General features: G+C 37.3%; 2 protein-coding genes across 2 annotated transcripts in view; both read left to right on the top strand.

Moving 5' to 3' along the window:
• POSTN (periostin) overlaps nt 1-14129 on the top strand; it is a 460633-nt gene that overhangs the window by 261741 nt on the left and 184763 nt on the right. The gene's annotated exons all lie outside the window — the stretch shown is intronic.
• The window catches only part of TRPC4 (transient receptor potential cation channel subfamily C member 4), a 154077-nt gene that overhangs the window by 18655 nt on the left and 121293 nt on the right, over nt 1-14129 (top strand). The window lies entirely within an intron of this gene.

Raw genomic sequence — 14129 nt, 5'->3', positions numbered from 1 at the left:
CTTCGGATCTCAGGGAGATGTGCAACTGCCACACATCCTTCAACAAAAAGTTAACAGTTCATTTGTTTTTCCAATTTGCCTGTTGAAGGGAAAGGACTCACCATTCAGTCTTCTTTCTCTCGCATCTACCTGGAAAATTTAGAATTCATATTATAGTACTTTTGAGATGCATTCATAGTCAAGTTCCCATAGTCAAGTTGGCATTGACAGAAACATAACCCAGCCATGGGCTAGAGCAATTCTGATTTTCACCAGAGTAGTGTTTAAAAACTTTACACATGCCAAAGAGTGATGCTAGTTCCCTAACACCGTGAGGTGTTATCTTTGTTATTGTATATTAACAGTTGAAATAGAGAGAAGGCTGAGTAGGCCGAAGCCACACTGAAGCCCATGTCTGAACCATTTCCAGACCCTAAGGAACCAATAACCATGGAAGTGTTTCACTGTCTACCTTCCCCATCCTGTCTTATAATAATTTTTTAATTACAAGTAACACAAATATTATGTGATTCTGTCATGTATATCTGTGGCAGAGCATGAGGTTGATAACCTTGTAGTTCAGAAATGCCACATAGTCTATAACTCAAGCCACTGCTATATAATCTGGATAAAACACTTGTGCTTTTAATTTTTTTTGTGTTGCTGGGTTCTTTCCTCAGCAATTGCATCACAAAACTGTTTCTACTTTTGATGTGTTTTGATCTGAGATTCAAATAGTCACTCAATTCCAGCAGTGGCCAGCATCTTGGTCTTATTGACATAGATCATGCTCTTTGACAACATTTCTTCATGCAACCCCTTGGGATATCACTCATTTACATTACTCTTTCAGAAAGAAAAAGGTTCAGCCTGCAGTGGCTCAGTTCAACTTTTGCTGACAATCTTCATAGGGTTACAAGACACCACAGATAAGCTTTAGTCACATTTGAATAAAGAAAAAAAAAAGGTGAAAATAGAAATTAAATGGGGACAGGTACAGCATCCTTGAGGTCCCTCAGTTTTCTCTCTGAGGCATCAATGATGAATAATCCTTACTGGTATAGTTGGCCAACTCTGATTATGGGACCCAGGGGATTCCTCTTGTCCCAGACCAAGTAATGGGAGGCTGCAGTTACCTGTGCCCATGTCCAACCTGTTGCAGTGTTGAGCATGTATTCCCAAAAGACATATGTGCATGGCTGGCCACACAGATCAACACAAGCAGAACACAATACCTTTACCAGCATTTGCACCCAGCACTCACATAAACATGAATGCTACAGCAGGTCTGTAGCATTCTGTTCCTCCTCTCTATGGAAGTCCTCCTGGCTGCTGTCCATAAGCACTCAGTGTAGCCAGTAGCTGGTCCCAGGTTCTCTGATCTGCCCCCATTGCTGGGACCTGCACCTATAAGCCCCTTAAAAACTCACTGTCATGCTCCAAGTGTTGGTGCTCAGACCTTTTACCCTACTTGCGTGCTAGAAAACTGGAAGTTTGCTGGCATTCAATCCCACCCACTCAGAGTAGAGAGCACACCTACACAGAAGATGGTTAGAAATAGGACTTCATGAGAAGACAAGTCAGACTGTGGTGATCCAAGTTCAGGGCTCAGTCAGATAAGTGTGCTGACCAGCAACCTGCCTAAACTGGAGCAGCCCCTTTTATCCCATTGTCTCTTTATTTTCCTGTATTTGTTTATTCCCAATCCAGCATAATCCCTTATTTCCCTGCTTTTGATTGTTCCTCTAAAAATCCCATAATAAGTTTTGCACACCCCCAAACCCCCCTAAAACACTCTTTAATAGGTTTTACACAATCCTAACAGTCTCTTACCCCTGCATCTCACAAGAAGTCTTTCATTTTCCAGGCAATAATCCCCTCTAGCTGGCATTACCTTCTGGGTAGAGTGTTCTTTCCTCGCCTCTTCTGTGGGCATTTCACAGTGCACGGTGATTGAATAACTCCCCAGGAAGGATTTGTTCCCTTTGCATCAGGTGAGCTATTTGGGTTCTTCCACCTGACATTGTTCCTCTGGTCCTCATGGCTCACCATGTTTACTACAATTAGCCTTTTATAGCACAATCCTATACATACTGTCTTCATGGTTAAACTATTGTACAAGTGTATTTTTTAGTAGTCATCCTAGTGGCTAATTTCACCTTTTTAGTTCTCTTTATGAAAACACCTAAATTGCCATGGTAATTTGTACCATATTTGAATAAAATCAGCTCACTAAAACTGGACAATGTGACAGCAAATCTTCATTCAGGGAAAAGCAAACTGAAAGAATGCAATGCAGAAATACATTTCTTGATTTTGTCCTTTTTACGTCATGCTGATGCTGCTGGCCACCTGATGATATTGATTACACACATGGTGCTGCTTTGCTCTCTTCACTGTTCTCTGAAACAAAAGTGCCAGTAGAACATACCTGTCCCTTCCTCGGCAGTTTTGAGGTAGGCAAATAAGTAGCTCTGTACTGTAACTAAGTGTAGAAGTGATATTGTTTTCTTTCAGTGTACATTATAGTAAGAGCTGATATTGTGCTTTTCAGTTTCCTGGGCAGATGACAACAAGTGCATCATTCATACTCTAGATGAATGTCTTTGTAGCTTAATGTGTTACCTTCCGTCATCCAATCAGGCAATTTAAATTGTCTCTGTGCCACTGCTGCATAAAAGATTCTTCAGTATTTTATAATATCCTGATTTACCTGAAAGAGTCTATTAGATGCCAGATCTGTGTTTTCTCCTCTTGTGAATGTAAGCTGCTTGAAAAGCATGTTGCTGCTTTATTGTTTATAATCTCTCTGATCTTTCATTAAAATTCATCATTCCTACTGTGATAAGAGCTGCATGCTCTGGTTAGGGCTCTGCTGAGTCCCAGACTACTCTAATGCTTGACCCACTAAACTCATTATACTAATTCAAAAACAGCACTCCTCACATCTTAATGTCTCTACAACTAAGAGGTCTGACTTCCTATGTATGACATTGTACTTATCTCCATTGGTCCAAAGCAGATACTATTTCCTCTGAAGAATCACGTTTCCTAATGGCACAGTTCTTATTAACAATAGCACATTGAGACAGGGATCAGTCAGTGATTCGATACATTTAATCTATTTTTACAAAGATGAATAAAGAAATAGACATCAAAAACTTTAATTATTCATTGGTGATAAATAAAAACTAAGCATATTTCCATTTTAAGGCCTATTGAGATGAAAAGTATTTACACATGTTTTGGAGGTAATTATAATCAGAAATTATTATCTTGTGTATGAGAATGAAGATAAATGCATCATCCTGAGAATCGAGAATGAGTCATAGAGAAACTGGAAGAGAGAAGTCCTATCAGCCAGCCTGGATAGACCTCTCTGCTCCGCCAGTGCTGCTGGGAGCGTAGCTAATGAAGCAACAAACCGCAAAGGCAGATACTGGAAATATATTCCCAAGCAGGGCATCCGGATCTTGCAGTAGTCAAATATGGTCTGTTTATACTCATCATAAATGTTAATGCTATGACTAGAAGAGGAAGGAGGAAGAAAGTAGGACAAAATAGCAAGAGTTGTAGCTGTAGCAGAACATGGTAGTAAGTCATTCTTCCTGAAGAAGAAGAAATTGCTTCTGTTAAAGGAGATAAGGCCCTATTTCATTCTAATCATCAGGCTATGCATTTTCAAGATATAGATAATAACTACTGCTGGAAAAAATAATCACCCTTTATAATGGGACATAAAAATTGCAGATATGCATGGTTGAACTGTACATTTCACTTATCTGACTGTAACATTAATAAAATAGCTAATAGAAGAGCTGTGATTTGGATTTTTTATAGCACTTTTAGTGTTTAGTAGGAAAAGTTAAGAACTGAAAGAGAATATATATATGAAAAATATTACCAACGGTTAGTTCCAAGCTAGAGACTGCACTAGTCTTATGGCAGTGAACTGTGTAATAAACACTATAGTATGTGGGTGGTGCTACCTCTGCCATTCACATACAGTAAATACTTTAAAAAAATACTTTAAATTGCAAAATAAATGTCATAGTATAACCAAGCAGTGAACTTTTAGATATTACTTCTTGTTTATAGCTGGAGAAACTAACATTAAAATATTATTTTTTTTGGGTACAAAATTTCTAGACCTTTTAGCCTAGAACATATTTAAATATGCAGGAAGAAGTCACATGCAATGAGAAAAAGCTTAAAAAGATCTAAAGCTTTATTTGAAAATAATCACATCTATATTGTTCCCATGGGTGATATGTACACACCTGCAAATGCCAGTGAGTTTTCTTATAAATAAGTGCTGGCTCCTGAATTTAATACCATCCAAATAATTTGAGAGAAGAGATTAACTTTGTGTAGACCGTTCTTTTACTAACACTTGTTACTGAAAAACAAGTTTTCTTGCATAGAGTCACCTTTCAATAACTGTTTATTTCTGAACATTTTAACTTAATCTTTAGAAGTTTTTTCAAAAATTCCATAAGACAAGAAAATTTATATGTGTTGGGAAAGGCAAAAATGAAGTAAACACATAAATTTTAATTTTTTTTTTAATTGCTACAAAGTAGTAAGGCATGTACAAATATCACACAATATATATACAAGTACACAGTGGCTCAACACTTTAATCACTTAAGAACAAATTATTGCATTACAAAGTTTTTTTTCTCAGTCAAAGTGGGTGGACTCACATGACCACAAACATTCACAACAAAATAGAAGCTTCAAACTTTGATAACTTACCTTCAGGCTGTTCTTTTCTGTGAAAACAATAAAGACCTCATCTGTTGCATGCTAAAAATGAAGGAAAAGCTTTGCAGGGAACAGAGCAAACAAAGACATTTAAATATCTGCAATTGCATGGACATCTACTTATGTTTTCAGGTGTCTAATTATGGCATAGTGAGTGCCATGTAGTCTCCAAAATTCTTTCTGTGGTATCAGTCCGAAGACTTCTTCTGTCTCAGGAAACCAATGTTGCCCCTATGAGTCTATGTGCCTCATGAAAGTTCCGCGGATGCTGGAATGATTAGTTGATAGTGGAGGATTAATATTTGTAAAGTACTCTATGATATGAAAGAAAGAAGAAAAACCTATACATTACAGTTCTGGCTTTCCTAACAATCACATAGACACAAATATGCGATGGATATTACTGGTCTGATCTCACACCAGTAAAGACTGCTGATACTCCTTCAACTGCCTTTAATAAGAGGTAATTGTTTTAATGTTTTGTTTGTTTGTTTGTTTGTTTTGGGGTTTTTTTGGAGACTTCGAAACTTTCTGCTGTGCTGTAGTGAGGATATAGTGTCTCTCATTGTGGAGGCTTTGTCTATTTGAGTCTAAAAGGAATTTTAAAATATATTCATTTTAGCAGATATAATTTCTAGAGCTCTTAACATATATATATATATGTTGGTTTTTTTTTTTTTTTGAATAAGTAAAACCAAAATTTTTTCAGACAGTGCTGTGTGATTGTGTGCATTTTGGATGCATGTACTATGAGATCAAATAGCTTCATCCAAAATCCATTCTAACTCATGAATGTTGACTTCACTTGAAGTTGAATCAGGTCAATCTGAAGTTTCTTAAGTAAGGGCAGTATTGAACATTCTTCCTGCAGCAGGAATGAGAATAATAGCTCTTCTGTATGCAGCTCTTGTCCCCAGTAAAATCAGTTTTACAATCTTAATTCTGTGAGTCACTGGGCAATGTGACTCACCCATTTTCACCCAGCAATATCTTGAATTCCAGCCCAATGCTTTGCTCACCAGGTAACTGAACAGAAGTACAGCTATTCTGAAATCTTTTGTTCGCCTTCCTAAGAGTCTCTCCTAAGCACGTTATATAAGCATGATCATACTTCTCACTGGTACAAGAAGAACTGTAACTATATGAGTGTATATATAGTTCTGCAATGTGGAGCTTCATACACGAGTTCTCTTATTCAGTCTTGCAATATCTATAGCTTTTGATCCATTTGAATGGAGGTGAAGAGGGTATGCACCATTTTTATGGAAATAAAACTTATTTGTCATTCCTAAACAGGTGCTTAGGATTTAACTTACATACACAGTGAACTCAGAGGGTCCTTTACTTTTAATAGTACAGATGAATGTCTTAGAGAGGTGAAAAAAAAATAAATATGGTAATGTAATCTATAAGTGGAACAATTCCATAAAAATCTTGCTAGAGTGACCAAAGTTAGATCCACTGACTACACATTTAATTCCTTTTAATTTGCCACCCTGCTTACATTTCAAATGAAATTTGCTTTTCATTTTTATTAATATTAAAAGTTGCTTTATACAGTGGTTCTATTAAAAAAATAAATAATCTGTACAGTAAGAAATTATCCTCTGAATACTTTATATCACCTGGCATTTAAGGATCTGAAAATGTGGAACATTTCTTGAAATCCTATACATAATTTTGTAGCTAAATTCTGACATGTATTACTCATTCTAACCCAGATCTTTGTGTAGTTTCCTTTCTGTCTTGTTTTTTTTTTGCTTTTCAGGATATGGTGGACAGGGAGTGATGTAAAAATAAAACAGTAAAAGTGAAAGCTAGTAAGTAAATGTAGGCAACAAAATGACCTGAAGTAATGGTCTCCGTAGAGGTTTGCTTCATGTAAAGTGGTAAAACTCAAGGAAAGATGAGAAGGTTTTCATAAGCCAAATATAATAAATCTTTTATACGCCTTGTGCATTCACAGCATCACTTCTAATGGCTGTGTAGGGCAAAGCCTTTGGAGTACCTTTAAACCCTATCAAACCCCACTGAGATTTAAGTAAGTGCCAGAGTGCTTTCTGAATCAAGAAAAGTCTTTTGCTAGCTCTGTTTGTAGGACTGTTTTTATGAAAATGCATTTACTATTTATATTCCTGTCCTACCTCTAAATTTAAACCCATCAAGGTACCATTGTAGAAAAAAACATTGGTCCTACCCATAGCAGCCATGTGTGAGCAAATGGCAAGAGATGATAGAGAAGAGCTAAGCATGAGTGTTCATTTTGTACAGTGTCCCCTATGATGCTTGGGCTCCACTGTCCATTTACCTTCTCTTGTCTCCAAGATCTCACTGCCCCATAAGATTGCACTGAGATAGCTCAAGCCACAGCTCTGCTTGTGTGTAAATAGCAGAAAGGCGACTGAGAAATGTGTACTGTCCATACCTCAAGGATACAGACAGTAGAAGGCTCCAGCTATTCCTGCCATGCTCCAATTCAAAACCTGCCAATCACTGGCCCTGCTTCTGCAGACCTAATTTAGATCAAGTAGGAGCCATGGAAGCACTCTGGCAAATGTTAGACTTAATGGCCTGAAAAAGATGCTGTTTTTTTCCTTTTTGGGGGAGCTGGAGGAAGGATCTTCTGCTGAGATGGTATTTTCTTTTGTTGCTTTCTCCAGTGTTCTTAGCATCTGAGCAAGTCTTGATTTGCAGGACAATTTCCTAGGGTGCTGTTTGAGTTTTGTGGATGAAATTCTAGTTAGGATAGGATCAAATGATGTTGGCATAGCAGAACAATTGTTTTGGAGGAGTTTTAGGAAAGTCCATGGCTGGAGAGGTTTTCATGACTTGTTCAGTCTTTCACTGGTTCTCTGCTTCATGGTCCAGCTATCTGAAACCCAGTTCCTTCACTAGACGTCATTTGCGAAGTTTGTCTCTGGGCAGTGCTGTGAGTGTTTTCTAGATTGTCATGGGCACTGTGGTCATGGGAACTTGAGGAGACAGCAACCTCATCAAGTATGATGAGTAAAAACTTTTACCATCTGTGTTGGTTATCATCAATGTTCCTTTATCAGGACAAAAATATATGTCAGTCCGTGCCTGGTGTCCCTCAGTGAGATTCCCTCCCATATGTTCCTCCCAGCAGTACATACAGTCATAATAACGGTTTTCTCCTGTCCATCTCAGTTTCTGTCCCCTTCGAGCCATCTTGGGACTCCCTCGTTGGGGTAGTTCCCAAGTTCATGCTGACAGGTTACCACAGACATAATGAAGACTCATAAAATCATATTCCATATAATGTACCAGAGGGGTAGAATTTTATTCTAAGTACAGCAATTTTAAATTCTTCCATAAACTGTAAAGTCTGGAGAATTAGCCTTTTATGCTTTTATGTTCTCCTTTCTGAAGCTGCATTAGCTCTGTCTGAACTGCATTTGCTTCATTTAGTGATAGCAACTGAGTTTTGTTGCCTCTTGTAAGATGACAATGTGCTTGCCAAATTTCATCTACTGTGGCTGGTCCAGTTTTCCAATAAAATGTAATTTGGTTTTCTGGGCTAATTTATGGTTGGAGGAACAGGTCTTCTCAGGTAATAGCTATTTTTCTTTGAGGTTACTGCTACTACTGCTAAAGTGTTTTTCTCCATACTTCATGCCCAAAGGTGTCTGTAGATGTTAAACTGAACCAAATACAGTGAAATACCCTCATCAATGTTTGCTAGGCTTTGAATGTGAAGTAAGCTGAAAGGACTAACTCCCTGGGGAGATGCAGTCAGTGAGATTCAGGATGGGTGGCAGAGGAAGGAAGAAGAGGGCCCCTTTCATGGTGTAGCAAAAAGCATGGGGCCCAGAGGATGCTGTTGATCAGTGGCTCCATGACTCTGACAGCTCTCATTGCCCTCGCTTTCTCTATGTAGCAAATCCATGACTGACTCTTCATCAGAATGGCAGCAAGCACTTTCAGTAAAATAAAAGATAGTCTCCTCTTTCACATTTGGATTAAGGCATTAGAGACAGGCCTCCACCTCTCCCTTGGGCCATCAGCTGTCTTTGTGCCACTTTGCAAGTCAAAACAAATTCGACCTCAGACTCCATCTGGAAAAGAGAGATAATCCCTCACTCAGGGAAGAATTTCAGCTGAGGTTTGTTGGTTTATGGTTATCAGAGCACAACAATTAGCTGGCAGTAAGTTTGTTAGCATAGTGCCCCTCTGTAGCAGGAGGTACATCCTGTTGGCGCTGCTGTAGCAGAGACATGGTAGCAAGGACTTGAAGACAGGGATGAAATAAGCACATTTTTATCATTCCAACAGGCTTTGAAACAAAGACTTCTCAAAAGGATTGTGAAGCCCAGAATCATACCTTCTAGACAATAAAGTACTATAATTCCTTCACTATTTGTCATATTTTCTTGAGTAATAACAGCACAAACTGCAGAACGTCTCTGAATGTATGTCTTTCAATGACTGTATTTTGAAGTAGTCACTGTCATGTTACTTCAGTGTGCTATATTTGAATATCAGTGCCATCTACCACAAACAGGAAAGCAATTTCCTTTAAAAATAATTAAAATAAGAGACATGAAATTAGAATGAAAGCTACAGCCTTTCCTTTCCCAGAATATAGCTTGTGCATTAATTAAAGCAAAGTGTTCCAATAAGTGTATCAGGAGTTACAAAATATTACAAACTCTTACCTTTATTTGAGCTGCAATATCAGAGTAAATGAAGGAAAATGCAGCAATTTTTATTCAACATTTCTTGATTTGCTTGTCCCTGTGATTATTCTTCCATATGTAATATAATAATGTGTCATTCCTAATTAACTTTTACAGTTAATGTTTAACTGTTACATTCTTCACAGTAACTGGGAGATAAAGTCTCTGTCTTTTGCTGACATTTTCCCTGTCAAAAGACTTTTGGATCTACTGAGACTGTTTATTATTCCTGCTTTCATTTAGCTGATTTACAATTTGCATCATAATGCATCCTCATGTATCCTTCAGGCAATGAAAACCGAAGTGTAACTGAGGTAAAGTATTTACCAAGCAAACAAAACCACACAGACAAAAAAATCCAGCCTTTGGAAGTAATCTTCACACCCAGGCTGTCAGCAAACACAGTGTGAAGACTCTGTTCTCAGCTCAAGCTGCTCAGTACTTTGTGGGTAGGAGAACCCATTTGTAAATTAACATTGGGCATGTGGTAGCTGAGTGTTCCCTCACATGATGAGGAGAGGTCTCTCATGGAGCAGCAGGGCATGCATTGCTTCTGGTGGACAATGTTTAAGAGGTTTGGACAATGGCCTTAATAAAATGCTCTAATTTTCAGTCAGCCCTGGAGTGGTCAGGAAGTTGCAACAGATGATCAATGTAGATCCCTTCCAAATGAAATATTATTATTCTCTATTCTATTCTATTCTATTCTATTCTATTCTATTCATCCTATCCTATTCCGTTTCATTCCATTCTATTGCATTCTGTTCCATTCCATTCTCAGGCAGGTTGGTTGCATCTCTTTACCCAGAAGGAAGAATAAAGAAAATAATGTATAATTTTATGGCCTGTTACCTCAGAATAAGGGTGAATATTGCTACAGACAAGATATAAAACATCAAGGAAGATCAAGGCCTTATTTGTATTGCAGAGGTCAATATGCTCAGGGAGGAAAAAAATGCAATTCCTCTGTATAGATTTGCCTGGTAGGCAGAGACACAATGAGACACAAGCTGTGTCTGGCCAAACATGGGCAATGGTCCTTAGCTCTGGCTTTGTCCTTCTGTCCCTGTGCAGCCAAGGACTCAGAAGGTTGCAAATGGATTATCTCAAGATTCCCATCATGTGTGAGTGGGATCATCAGCAGAAGCTGAATCCCTTCAGTGGGTCAGAGGCTCCCACTGTCCATAGCTGAGTGGTACACCATCTGTGAAAGCATTTTGCAGTGACGAACAGAGGACTCTTGGCAGATCTTCCCAGACAGCAGGGGTAGTGGCAGACCAGCATAGTTAAGTAACAGTAAGGTTCAGTAAACTCCTAAGTAAGGCTCAAACAAACATTTCTTGCTCTGTCAAGATTCTTCACTGATAGTGCTATGGTGCCTTTTGGAGTCTTGCTAATTCTGTGTTCTTTATGAGGGTCTTTATGTGAGCAAAACACCTTCTGAGGAAATGAATCAGTGTTGCATGGTTCAACTCTTGGTTTATTTCATGCAGTTAAACATGGGCACGTGGGACTTTTTTTCAAATTTCTAGTTCCATTAAGGTGTAATGAACCTTGCCTGATGGTGCTTTATGTAGATCACCTGAATCTTTTATAGCTACTATTTGCATATTTTATATAACGAACCCTGAATCTCATCGTGGTATTCTTCTAACCTCCTCAAACAAATATGAAGATAATAAAAAGGAGGCATCAACTTCCTTGCAAGAACTGGGAAATTTCCCCACATGCAAACACACAAACACACACACAAATCAGAGGGGTTTATTAGTTCATTTTCATTAATAATGGAACATTTCTATTGGAATAGGTACCCAGGTTGCATTGCTGTTAATGAAGGACAGAAATTTCTTTTAATATAATTTGGTATCTGTGTGACTTAAAGACTATGTGAGTGCTCTTAATGAAATCACTGGAAATGTTATATAGGCCTTATTTGTAACCTTACATTTTGATCCAAAAATCTGTTCAGTGTTACAGAGACTTGGATCTATTTCAGTCTTTAATAACATAGTTGTAAATTGATTTTTGTCTTTAAATATGTAATACATAACAGAAATATCATCACTTTTAACAGTGTATATGAATATATATACACATATATATATATAAATATTCAAGTACAAATATAAAAAAATATAAATATACCAGTAGGAATTCAGACCTGCTATATGGTAGGAGGATCTTCAGTAATAATATTATTTTCAGACAGTTCATATTACAGTTTTTTCGGTGTCCATAAATTTGGTAGTTTGTACTTAACAAATGATGAGCTAAAAAAAAAAAAATCACTGCATCCAGAAGCTGAAGTAGAAGGTAATGAGCATAATCTGTTCTGCTGATGAGTTTCACAGGTTGCCATTCAGTGTAAATCAAAGTCAGTAAAACTTAGCAATAGTAAAAATAAGAAGAGATTAAAATTGTGTCCAACATTTAGCAGAATAGTTGCAATCAGAATTATATCTTGGATTAAAACTACAGGGGCAGGTTAATATTTTCAGAACGTTGAAATAAATACAATTTGCTGTATTTAGAACAATGTTTCAAACATTTAGTCATTTTATTTTTCTTTCATTTTGCAATTATTTAAATGCATTATTAATGTCAAAATTGTAACTTTTTTTTTTTTTTACCTTTGATTGATCAACATATTCTCTCCTCGCACTTCTATCTAAGCATTTCATCTTCTTGAGGAATATTGAAATAGTCTCATTTGGAACAAAGCCCAATTTTGAAACTTTGAAATCCACTGCAAAATGGCATTTTGATCCTCTGCAGAGCCTTTGTCATTAAGTAATGACCTCAAACTAAAAGACTTTGTCAGTATTTCAGTGTGCAGATTTTGTCTCTTTTTTCTTTTTTTTTTGGCAGCACATTGTGTAATACTCTGTAAATTTTAATAGTCGATTAGCACATTTATTACCTGTTTGGACTACTGGTATGATGACAACGTTTTAATGTAATTTGCATTATGAATTATTGACATAAAACATGTTAAGTATGGAAGCCTTTGGAGAAGAGAAGGCCCAGATAACACACTCAGACTGACTAGCTTTTTACACATGTTGTGCATTTCAGTTTGGTTTTCTGGGTACCTGGGGCAAAGCCACCACCACTGGCATGGTCCTTCTGTGTTATTAAAATTTCCGGCAAAATTACTTTGTGATAAGTAATATAAAACATGAACAGAGTAGTGAGAGACAAAGTGAATGCACATTGCTCTAAATTTACATAATTTTCCAAAGAAATGCAATGTCCAGGAGTCTGTGCCTCTGGGGTGAAGGCCTTCTGTATTGAGAGAGCAAAGGAGAGGAAAGTAGATAGATACACAGGCAATCTGTTCACATTAGCTTTATTTTTGTGAATGTTTTCTTGGGTTCTTTCTGTGCTGGGGTGAGAGCAGAGCTTACGTAGTCTAATTTAACTCTTAAACACCCTCTCTGCTCTGAGCAGGTTAAATTAGATGGTTCCTGGAGCTCTAGCTGCAGCAATATTCCCTGCTTGGAGCTACACCAAGGTGGAACAAGTATATACATTTGGAAATGTAACAACAAATTATCTAATGAAAATTTAACTTTTAAATTATATAAAGAAGGAGAAAAAGAACTACCAAGAAGGAAGTTTATGTTATTGGCAGATTTGACAACATGGTGTCTCAGCTAAGGTCTCCACAAGCTGGAATTGCCTTGATAATCACCCTTTATTTTTGCCATTTCTGTTCAAGCGCAGCCCATTCCCACATCATACCATAAGGAGCTACATATTCACATCAGAAGCTGGAGCTCTGTGTTTAATTCACTGACAGCAAATAAATCCAGCAGCAAACATAGCTCTGATCAAAATGCAGAGGAGGGAAGAAGATATGTGTCTACACACCGTTCATTGATGTGGATATGTACTATATAGGCACTGATATGATCACTGGGAAAGGGCTGAACACCCATATGTCGGTATTCAGACCACAGCACAGAGGCACTAGATACTTGCTGGTATTAATGAAGGACTAAACCCACCCTAGTCCCATCAGCGCTGGTTTTAGTGACACACCTTCTGAGCATGCCCAGAGGACAGGAGTAGGTTTATGCTTTCATGTATCAACACAGCCCACTGTTTTCATGCAGAAAGGCTCCAGGATGTGTAATTTATTTTAGATGATAATTGCTGGGTTTCCTCTTGTTCCATACAAAGGAAATCAGAAAAGCAGAGATTATTACTCCAACTTTAATTAGATATTTCCACACCCTCTAGCTTTCAGGTTATTGTTTTTCCCCAGTAACTTTCTCAGCCTTTGTTGCTCTTCTGTTGAAATTGATGTAGTATGTAAGAATTACCACAGCAGCTCTTTTAGAAAGTAAATTATTATCTAAACTAGTAGTACTTGCTACTTTTAGTTTATCCTCTTTGTTCTAGGTAAAAAAAAGAAACAGGTTGTTGTTTGTTTTTTTTTTTTTTTTTCCCAAATGTGTTCGTTTTGTTTAGAATGAAAAATATGTAAATCAAACAGAACTTTTTATAAGTAAAAAATAATTTCTTTGTCAAAAACTTTTTGTCATATGTTCATGCTTCTGGCAGTGGAAGATGATGAAATAGTTCACCTGATTATCAGTAAAGCTGCTGATCTCAAATCTGAATTTGATCAAACCAGAAGAATAAACACACCTCAAAAGATCATGCTAAAACATATTT

This window comes from Patagioenas fasciata, chromosome 1, assembly GCF_037038585.1.
Source record: "Patagioenas fasciata isolate bPatFas1 chromosome 1, bPatFas1.hap1, whole genome shotgun sequence".
NCBI lineage: Eukaryota > Metazoa > Chordata > Aves > Columbiformes > Columbidae > Patagioenas > Patagioenas fasciata.
Note: the sequence above shows the minus strand (reverse complement) of the source record. Positions and strands in the feature narration are given on the sequence as shown.